General features: G+C 39.9%; 1 non-coding gene across 1 annotated transcript; it reads left to right on the forward strand.

Annotated features, from left to right (window-relative positions):
* Nucleotides 1-5,804: 5,804 nt before the first annotated feature.
* Nucleotides 5,805-5,911, forward strand: LOC147933014 (small nucleolar RNA R71). Its single transcript, XR_015576749.1, has one exon. It is a non-coding gene; the product is annotated as a small nucleolar RNA R71 (small nucleolar RNA).
* The last annotated feature ends 5,965 nt before the right edge of the window (nucleotides 5,912-11,876 follow it).

Consider the following 11,876-nt stretch of genomic DNA (forward strand, 5'->3'; position numbering starts at 1 on the left):
TTTAGTGAATCTAAACAAGCTAACAAGGTAAAATTCATCATAGATCCCTAATGCAAAAATATAAAACAGTCCTATATGAAACATGCTAAAAAAGATCCTAATATGCAATGCAAACTACATAAACACTCTTTTTTTATATAAAGATTTTTGCAAACATTTTCAATTTTTTTTTGTTTTTTTCTATGCCTTAGATGAAATGCAAATATAAACATGATTGTGCTAAAATGTGAGATAAGAAAACAAAACACAACATCAAATACTATCTCAAACCCTCCCCCAAACTTAAATTACACAATCCACTGTGTAAGAGAAATTTGTAAGAGGATTCAAGACTTAAAAACAAAATAAAACTAGACATGCAATGGTAATTACAAAGGTAAGGTGATGTTGGTACCTCATGGATTGTGGAAGAAGCTGTCCACATCCTCATTCATGCTCTCATAGGTGTAGTTGGGGTCTTGCTGCTGGCTTGGAGGTGGAGAAGGAGGCAACTCGATGATGGCCATCAACTGGTACTCGGTCGAGTGCTCGGTTGAGTGGACTGGTCGAGTGGACTGTTCGAGTTGGCTTCCGATCCTTCCTTTCTTCTTCTGTTTAGACTCCCATGCTTTCCTGACCAAGAAAACACCAAAACAAAAATCAAAATACCAAAAATCCTAAGAAATATATACAGAGATACCTTAGGGACTTCCTCCCTAGTGAGCTTGATTAAAGTCACTAAGCTTGACTTCTTCTAGTTTTTCAAGCTTGAGGAGCATCCTTGAGAAATATTGTGCACTTCCCATGTTTCTCCTTTTCTCCCAAATACTTCGTAACTCTCTGACCATTGACTGTGAACTCACTACCATCCTTGTTGAGAAGTGTGACAGCTCCAAATGGCAAAAACTCTTTTATTTCAAAAGGACCTCCCCATCTACTTTTCAACTTCCCAGGAAATAGCTTGAGCTTTGAATTGAAAATCAAAGCTTGATCTCCTGCTTTTAGGTCCTTAATGAGAATCTTCTTATCATGGAAAGCCTTTGTCCTTTCCTTGTAGATTTTGGAGCTCTCATAAGCTTTCAATCTGATCTCCTCAAGCTCATGCAAATCAAGGCTTCTCTTAGCTTGTCCTGTCTCTAGATCCAAGTTCAAAAGTGTGATTGCCCATAGAGCTTTATACTCAACTTCAACTGGGAGGTGGCAAGACTTTTCATAGACAAGTTGGAATGGGGTTCTTCTTATTGGGGTCTTGAAAGCTGTTCTATAAGCCCAAAGTGTTTCATCAAGTTTACTAGACCAATATTTTCTTGTTGCTCCTACTATTCTTGATAAAATGGCCTTGATTTACTTGTTTGACACTTCAACTTGCCCACTTGTTTGAGGGTGGTAAGCTGTATACACCTTGTGCTTAATTTCATATTTTCTTAGCATTCCTTCAAATATCTTGTTGATGAAGTGTGTCCCTCCATCACTAATCACAAATCTTGGAATTCCATATCTTGGGAAGATTATGGTCTTGAAAAGCTAAAGAACCAATTTGTGATCATTAGTAGGGCTAGCAATAGCTTCTACCCACTTGGAGACATAGTCCACTGCTACTAATATGTAGACATTCCCATTTGAAGGAGGATTAAAAGGTCCCATGAAATCAATTCCCCACACATCAAATATCTCAATTTCAAGAATTGTATTTTGGGGCATTTCATTCCTTCTTGTAATATTTCCCATTCTTTGGCAAGCATCACACTTTGTAATGAACTTGTGAGTGTCTTTGAACAATGTAGGCCACGATAATCCAGCTTGTAGAACTTTTTGGGTAGTTTTGAAAGTTGCAAAATGACCACCATAGGCTGAACCATTGCAGTGTCCCAACACTCCTTCTACTTCACTCTCTGCTATACACCTTCTAAACAAACCATCTGATCTCTTTTTGTATAAGTAAGGTTCATCCCAATAGTATCTATTGATGTCCTTTAGGAGCTTCTTCTTCTTGTAATGATTCATGTGTGCTAGGATTTCTTCACACACTTTGTAATTGACTATGTCAACATACCAAGGTAGATCTTCACTGTCAAGTGCCACCACTCCTCCATATGATCCTGCTCGACCGAGTGCCCAAATATACTCGTTCGAGTGCTAGTTCAAGTAGTAGGTCGAGTTGTAGGACGAGTTGTCTCGATTTGCATCAGTTTCTCCTAACGCATTGAATCATCGATTGGAATTTCCTCCTCTATCCTCATTCTGGCCAAATGATCAGCTACTCCATTCTCTGTACCCTTCTTATCAACTATTTCCATGTCAAATTCTTAGAGAAGCAAAATCCATCTTAACAACCTTGGTTTTGGTGTCCTTCTTTGAGTAGATGTGTCTCAAGGCAGCTTGATCAGTATGCACAATTACCTTGGATCCTACCAAGTAACTCCTGAATTTTTCAAAGGCAAATACCACTGCAAGAAGCTCCTTCTCTGTTGTTGAATATCTCCCTTGAGTCTCATCTAAGGTTCTACTAGCATAGTGAATAAAATGCAGTTTCTTATCATTTTCTGACCTAGAACTGCTCCTACTGCAAAGTCTGATGCATCACACATAATCTCAAATAGAAGATCCCAGTTTGGGGCTTGGACTATTGGAGCTGATATCAAGGCAGCCTTGATCTCCTTGAAAGCCTTCAAGCAATCTTCATCAAAGTTGAATTCAGTCTCCTTACAAAGGAACCTTGTAAATGGCCTAGCTATCTTTGAGAAGTCCTTGATGAATCTTCTGTAGAACCCAGCATGACAAAGAAAGCTTCTTATATCCTTGACTGTTTTTGGTGGTTGAAACTAGACCATGACTTCAATCTTTTCTTTATCAACCTCAATACCCTGCTCTGAAATCTTGTGACCAAGAACTATCCCTTCTTCAACCAGGAAGTGACACTTCTCCCAATTCAAAACTAGATTTGTCTCCTCACATCTCCTTAAAACCCTGCATATATTAGCAAGACAAGAAGAAAAGGAATCTCCATAGACAGAGAAGTCGTCCATAAAAACTTCAACAACATCCTCAATAAGATCAGAGAAGATAGACATCATGCATCTTTGAAAAGTTGCTGGAGCAATACATAATCCAAATGGCATCCTCCTATAGGCAAAGGTACCATATGGACATGTGAATGTTGTCTTCTCTTGATCATTAAGATGAATAGGAATTTGGAAAAATCCAGAATATCCATCCAAGAAACAGTAATGGGTATGATTGGCTAAACTTTCCAACATTTGATCTATAAATGGAAGAGGAAAATGATCTTTCCTAGTAGCAGAATTAAGTTTTCTATAATCAATGCACATTCTATGTCCTGTTATGGTTCTAGTAGGAATTAATTCATCATGATCATTCTTTATCACAGTAATTCCTCATTTTTTAGGGACACAATAAACTTGTGAGACCCAAGTACTATCAGAAATAGGATAGATCACACCAACTCCAAGCAATTTAAGAATTTCCTTTTTGACTACTTCCTTTAGGTTGGGGTTAAGTCTTTTTTGAGGTTCAATGCTTGAGTAAGATTCATTTTCAAGGTGGATTCTATGCATGCAGAGACTAGGTGAAATTCCTTTAATGTCATCCAAAGTATATCTAATAGTTTTCCTAAATTTCCTTAGCTCAACAACTAGCAAATCAAGTTGATCTCTTCTCAATTTAGCATTTACTATTACAGGATAAGTAGAGCTCTCACCTAGAAAAATGTACCTTAGCCCAGATGGGAGAGGTTTTAGTTCTACCTTTGGTGCTTTTAACTCAGACCAGTCATCTCTGAGAGTTTCGGCCAGGCACTCGGTCGAGTGGTGTTGGTGCTCGCTCGAGTGCATGCTCGAGTGGGTGGTCGAGTTCTCTGTGTCTGCTATTTGTATTGATCAGACTTCCTCTTTTAATGCTGGTAACCCCTTCAAAACCTCTGGATTGTCGGATTCTCTACAGGAGTCCATAATCTCTTCATAAGCTTTAGTTTCTTTGTAGATGAATCCTTCTTCTCCACTTTTGGTCAAAAACAGTTTTAAGGTGATCTTGTTCTTCTAGCTCTTCAATCAACTCTCTCGCCAGTTTGTCCATTTCTTCAACCCAAAAGACTTGTCCTCCAATTGTTGGTTTCTTCATAGCCTCTACAATGTTAAATGTCATTCTGAGGTCCTCTCCCAAGTTGAGATCAATTTTCCCCTTTCTCACATCAATTATTGCTCTTGCTGTGGCTAGGAAAGGTCTTCCCAAAATCAAAAGATCTTTTGGTTCTTCATCCATTTCCAAGACTACAAAGTCAGTTGGGACTTCCGCTGTTCCAACTTTAACTGGTAGATCCTCCAAAACACAATGGGTAATCTTACTTATCTATCAGCTTATATAAGAGATATATTGCATGGCTTATAACTTGTAAACCATAGGCACTTAGCAACTGATAGAGGCATTAGGCTCACTGAGGCTCCCAAATCACAAAGGCATCTGTTGAAGGTCAAAGGGCCTATAGAGCAAGGTAGAGTGAAAGAACTAGGATCTCTTTAACTTTTGACGGTTCACTTGCTTTTGGATTATGGCACTACACTCATGGCTAAGAATCACCATCCCTTGAAATTCTTTCATCCTTTCCATCATAGCATCTTTCAAGAATTTCTCGAATGGAGGGATCATCACAAAGGCATCCTTAGCTCAATTTCTCTAACTTGTTTATCAAACAATGCCTTGTACTTTTCAACCATCTGCTTCTTAAATCTCCCTGGAAAAGGTAGTGGAGGCTTGTAAGGAGGAGGAATGAACCGAGCTTCCTTTTGTTTGGTGGTAGCTGGCTTGATTTTCTCCTGAGAAACTCCTCGATCCGCAGCTCGGTCACTCACTCGATCGTGTGTGCGGTCGAGTGGCACGTTGATTTCAATAGCATCCTTATTCTGAGTCTCTTCTTGTTGAAAACCCTCCCCATCTTTATCTTCACTTTCCTCAGTGTCTGGCTGTGCTCCTAGTCTCGTTGGTAAGACTCTTCCACTGTGAAGATTGATAGCATTGGCAAACTCTGTAGATTGCGTAATAGCTTTGCCATTGTGATGGTCATGCTTTGGAGAAGAATCTAGTCTACTCTCCATAGTCATAATCTTGGAATTCAGTGTGTCAAACTTTGCATGTAGTTCACTGTAAATATTTTCCATCCTCTTGTTCATCTCAGCAAATCTGTTTGCGACCTCAATATGCCCATTTGCTTGCCCAAGCAACATTTGTTGCATCATAGCTCTCAATTCTGGTTCTTGGCCTTGGGAGGTCTGAAACCCTGGAGGGGGACACAATTGAGGCTGGAACCCTTGGTGTTGTTGCTTGGGTGCATAGTTGTTTTGTTGTTGGGGTTGTTGAGGTGGATAGACTTGATCCTAAGGATTGGCTACATTGGTGCTTCTATAGGAGAGGTTGTTGTTCTTGAATCCTCCTCCTTGATTGTAACCTTGAATCCTCCATGGTTTTGCATGTAGCAGAGCTCAACAAACTCTCTCTCCCCATCTTGAACTTGAGAGTCTTCTTCACCAATGAAATGAATGGTCTTTTGTTGGCTGAGTAGGATTCAATCTAGCTTCTCATTGACTACTTTCAAGTCTTTCTTGTACTTCTCCTCTTGATCATTGGAGACAAACCTTACTGTTCTGTCATAGTCTTCATTATAATTTCCATCTGATTGAGCTAGATTCTCCACCAACTCCCAGCCTTCTTCTACATTTTTGTTGAGGAAGTTACCATTGGAGGCTGTATCAAGAAGCATCCTTATCTTAGGTAGAACTCCTCTATATAAGGTGCTGAGCAAAGACTCATTGCTGAATCCATGGTGTGGACATTGAGTTTGGAAGACCTTGAATCTCTCCCATGCCTCACAAAAGCTCTCATTATTCCTTTGTTCAAAACCAGAAATCTCATTCCTCAAGCTTGCAGTTCTAGCATTGGAGAAGAACATAGCTAGGAAGGCCTTCTTACAAGCATCCCATGTAGTGATAGCACCAGTTGGAAGTGTCTTCTCCCATAGATGAGCTTTGTCTCCAAGTGAGAAAGGAAACAGCCTAAGCTTGAAGCCATCTTCACTAACACCATTGATCTTGGTGAGGCCACAAATCCTTTCAAACTCATCAAGGTGTTCCCTTCTAAGGAACCTTCCATTGGCAAACCATGGAACTTATTTGCTTGAATCATAGAGATGAGACCACTCTTGTTCTCGTAGTTGTTGTTGGCAACTGCAGGAGGAACAATACCAACTCTTTGGTTATGTGTATTTGGTGCATCTCCAGCACCAATGTTCCTTGGCCTTTGATCTTCATTATTTTGTTGCTCCATTAGCAACTGATTTTCTTGTTCTTGGAGGATTCTTGTTCTCTGCTGTCTCAAATCTCTTGGTAGGCAGTTGATGTCATCAAGAAGCCTCTGCAGATTCTGATTATCCTTGGATCTTGTTTGCATCAACTGACTCGATCAATGACTCGGACAGGCACTCGGTCGAGCACTGGCTCGAGTTGAAGGTCGAGTCGACTGAGATGAGAAGTCTAATTGAATCTGGGTTGTGACTTGATCAGGTACTCGATCGTGCTGACGGTCGAGTGCTGGGTCGAGTTGGTACCTGAGACTCAAAACAACCAAACAGATAAAGAATCTTAATCAGTAGTGATCAAAGGAACAATAAAACTTAATCTTAGACTTGTATAAATCCTAAATGTCACAAACAAACACTCAAACGGCAACGGCGCCAAATTGATACTTGCTGTTTTGTATGTGTGATAATGATGAATGATGAACAGGTGAATGAAAGGAGATCAATTACCCTTATGTAGTTGTAGCATAAATGTTGTCAAACCATAATGAGTGTGATGCAAGCAATCAGGATGTGAACACTTATCTAACTTAAGCCAAATATGATGATGATTTGGAACTAACAACCTAATGACAATAGCAAGATGCAGAATGTAAAACTACTAAGACAAGATACTAAATGCAAAGTAAACAGAATGATCAAAGCAGTAATGAAACTAAACAAGAACAAGTACTAAACTAATGCAAGACAGTAAATGCAACAAGATGAAACAGAAATGAAGTGAATGCAACAAATATGAAACTAGAATGAAACAGGAAATGAAACAGGACAGATGCAGAACATAAATAACAAACTCTAGGTCGAGCTCGAGCAGGCACTCGATCGAATGCTCGATCGAGTACTAGGTCGAGCTCGAGCAGGCACTCGATCGAATGCTCGATCGAGTACTAGGTCGAGTGGGTTGAAAACTCAGAACAGAAACAGAGCCAACAATCAAAATAGAGGAAAACGAAAGCAAATCAAATAGCAAGCGATTAACATGATTTAAACAGAGAAGTCAATAGACAAAGAAGGTCCTAAGGATGAATTCATGGGCTGTACTCAAGCTATGGTTATCTAAACTGGTCAACGAACCTCAATCAAACATGAGTTATCTCTAGAAAATGATCTTCTAATACTTGCTAATCCACTCTCATGGCAATAACAATCAAGCTTAGATACTCCTAGACCTAGCTCTCACTAGCTAAGAACATATAATGGCAGGCAATAAACAACTAGATCATTAATGTCAAAAATCAAACAAAACATCTAATCTCTTAGCATGCTTCATGATAATCTCTAGATCTAGCCTTATCTAGCAACTTAGACATTGGTGTGATGCTAAGGAGCTTAATATCTAACCTTACCTTCTCAATATAAGGATAGCATATAGTATATCTAGTCTAGAAGAGATGTATAACCAAACAAGCTTGACCAATCTAAACAACCAAAACCCTTATCCAGCATAATCCATCCTTAAGATCTAAACACACTACTCACAATCACTAAACATGATGAACAAAATCATAAACCCAAAAATTAATGAAACTTGCATGATCAGATAGATGAGATAGAGATCTACAATATTGAAGAAGAAATCAAACTCAAAATCTCAATACTTAAAAAGGTATGGAACCAACAAGTATCAAAGATTTCTTCAAAAGTGGCTAATGATCTAAGCAAAAGAAAAGCAAAAAGTGAATAATTCCCAAAAAGGTAAATACTAGGTCTAGATTTTATTTATCTAAATGTTCTCTCTTTTCTAACTTGTGGGCGGCCATAGGGTACAAGGGACTTATATAGAAAAGTGGGGAAGCCCTAAAATGGCTAGAGGACAAAATAGAGAGGCGGCTCGGTCAACTCAACCATGTGCTTGGTCGAGTGCATGGTCGAGTGACCTCTCTTCTGTTTCTTACATCCGTTCGAGTCCTTCTCCGCACACGGTCAAGTGTCTGGTCGAGTGGGCGGTCGAGTGGATTTTTGGACCTTGATTCTTCAGCTCTAGCTCCCTTTTTTTCTTCACTTGATAGCTCCAATCCTCTTCAGCATTTCTTCCATGCTCCTTAGGATCCAAAATCACCTGTTTATGCAAAAAACTATGCAAATGCAATGCAAATCTACTCTAATGCATAAACAGTTCTAAAGCTATACAAAAATGGCCAAACTAGATAGAAAATCATGCAAAAGATGTGAATATACTAAAGTAAAACAAGGTAAAATATATGAACATCAAGTTCAGTCACTATCTATGCGATCTTGGAGCCAGTGTAAGCTTAATGCCGCTAAGCGTAGCAATAAGACTTGGATTGTACACCTTTAAAGTGACTATTGGAGAACCTACCATTATAGATTGAGAACTGCTATATACCAACAGACTTTATTGTTCTGAGGCTCGATGAGGAATCTCAAGACCCTATCCTACTCGGTAGGCATTTTCTAGCCACTGCTGGCGCAATGATAAATGTTTGTGAGGGATAAATATATTTGCATATGAATGATTTGGTACTACAATTCAACTTGGAAAAGGCAGCTAAGAAACCAACCATTGATGGCTAGACTTTCTGGATTGATATAGTAGAGGAGATAGCAATCGAGATCTATGAAGAAGTTTGTTCAAATGACAACCTGGTGGTGGCTTTGACAATGGAGGAACCATAACTAGGTTACTTGGCTGAAGAAACTGTCAGAATAGGAGAGGTGACAGTTGTTGCCAACGAAAATATTGAGCTGATCCCTCCAAGAACTGTCACAGGGCATTGAATGTGCATCGATTACCGCAAGTTCAATGCAGCCACCAGGAAGGATCATTTCCCCCTTCTTTTTATTGACCAAATGCTTGAACGTCTCGCTAATCATCCTTACTATTGTTTTTTAGATGGCTACTCTGGTTTCTTTCAGATACCGATCTACCCGGATGGTCAAGAAAAGGCGACGCCTATCGTCAAATGCCTTTTGGGTTGTGCAATGCCCCTGATACCTTCCAGCGTTGCATGATTTCAATCTTTACGAACTTGATAGAGGATTTCATGGAGGTATTTATGGATGATTTTCAGTTTATGGCTCATCTTTTTCCTTGTGTTTGTCTAATATGCACAGGGTTCTTCAACGTTGTGTGGACAAGCATCTCGTTCTGAATTGGGAAAAATACCATTTCATGGTAACTGATGGGATTGTACTGGGGCATCATATTTCTGAAAAGGGAATAGAAGTTGATAAGGCTAAGATCGAGGTGATGTCCAGCCTATAACCTCCTAAAACGGTGAAAGATATTTGAAGCTTTCTCGGCCACGTTGGATGCTATCGGCGGTTTATAAAAGACTTCTCCAAAATCGCCAGACCCCTCACTCAGATACAGTGCAACGACAACATGTTTTTGTTAAATGTAGAATGTTTAGAAGCCTTCCTTACACTTAAGCAAGCACTGGTCGCAGCTTCAATAGTCCAGCCACCCGACTAGAATTTACCTTTTGAGGTTATGTGCGACGCAAGCGATTTTGCGATAGGAGCAGTCCTAGGTCAGCGTAACGAGAGCAAGCTTCATGTCATTTATTATTCTAACAGAACACTCGATGGATCACAGACCAAATACGCCACGACAGAAAAAGAGCTACTCGCTATAGTTTTTGCTTTTGAGAAATTCAGATTCTACCTGGTCGGATCTAAGGTGATTGTCCACACTAATCATGTTGTGCTGCGATATTTGTTATAAAAAAAGGATGCAAAGCCGAGGCTATTATGATGGATCCTTCTTCTGCAAGATTTTGACCTTGAAATTAAAGACAAAAAGGGAGTGATGAGCGGGGATGATGATCACCTTTCTCATTTAACGATCGACGCTGAGACCCCCATTGATGACCGGCTTCCCAAAGAAAATGTGTATGTAGTCATGGTGCTTAAGGACTGTTACAAAGGAAAAGCTGATGTAAATATTCTCCAACAGATTGGTAATGACTTACCATGGTACGCTGACATATCTAACTACTTGTGTGTTGAAGAAGAACCTCAAACTTTACTAGCTATGCGAAGAAGAAGTTTTTGTGGGATGTACAACATTATTTTTGGGATAAACCCTATCTCTACAAGCATCGTTCCAATGACCTTTAGAGAAGATGTGTCCCTGAGTCAGAAGTTCCAGGTATCCATTTTCACTGTCATGGATCTAACTATGCGGGGCATTTTGCTACATTCAAAACTGCAACTTAAGTGCTTCAAGCCGGCCTATGGTGGCCTACTTTGTTCTGTGATGCACACGACTTCATCTCTCGATGCCACAAAATTTTATCTTAGAGATAGAGGTATTTGATTTTTGGAGAATCGACTTCATGGGGCCTTTTCCACCTTCTTATGGAAACCTCTATATACTTGTGGCAGTGGATTACATCTCCAATTGGGTAGAAGCATTAGCAAGCCCCACCAACGATTGAAACCATATAATTTTCCATGGATTGGTGTTCCTAGAGTGGTTATTAGCGATGGAGGGACTCATTTTATCAATAAGCTCTTTGAGAATCTCCTGAAAAAGCATGTAGTAACACATAAAGTTGCCACACCATACCATCCTTAAACTAGTGGGCAGAGATCTCGAACCGTGAGATTAAAAACATTTTGGAGAAAACGGTGAATTTGACAAGAAAGGATTGGTCTGTGAAGTTCGATGATGCATTATGGGCGTACTGGACGGTCTATAAAACAGAGGACCACACCATTCAAAATGGTTTATGGGAAATCATGCCATCTCCCTGTCGAGTTTGAGTTCAATTCACTTTGGGCGACAAAGCAGATGAAGTTCAACACCAAGATCGCGGCAGAAAGACGTCTTATTCAGCTTAATGAACTTGATGAGATCCGCATGAATGCAGATGAGAACACCAAAATATAGAAGGAACGGACGAAAGCACTGCATGACATTTTTCCCAAGAATTTTGCTGCTAATGACCTGGTATTACTCTTCAACTTGCAGCTGCGGATTTTTCCTGCAAAACTATGTTCTCACTGGTCTGGACCCTTTCGCATCAAGGAAGTTAATGACGTATGGTGCGGTCGTTCTTTGGAACCAAGAAGGGAAAGAGTTTACGGTTAACGGTTAACGTCTAAAGCCATATCCTACAGATCACGTTCCAACAGAGCAGTCGACCATCCCCTTGATGGAACCCCCATCCGCCTATATAGCAAGACAGTCAGGCTCGCAACTCTAAACAAGCGCTCATGGGAGGCAATCCAATGGGGTTAGCGTCTGCTTTCCCTTTTCCTTTTATTCTTTTCTTTAGGATTTTTCTTTTGTTTTATTTTCTTTAGGAACTACTCAACGATCACGTTTGGTATTGAGTTTTTATGGAAAAGGTTTGAAACGCAGAAGATGCGAATTCTGTTGCAAGTGTTCCAGAATCATTGTGGATCGATAGATCCAATTTTGTAATGCTCGATACCCGTTCTAGGGAAGCAAAAAAAAGAGGGAAAGAGAAAGGGAAGGAGATTCGGTTTGTTCTGGTTTTTGAGTTAAATTAGACCGGGTCTGTAACGCCCCCAAACCGTTTTAGGACCAAACCCGTCTAGA

This window comes from Camelina sativa, chromosome 12 (genome assembly GCF_030686135.1).
Source record: "Camelina sativa cultivar CO46 ecotype springtype chromosome 12, ASM3068613v1".
NCBI lineage: Eukaryota > Viridiplantae > Streptophyta > Magnoliopsida > Brassicales > Brassicaceae > Camelina > Camelina sativa.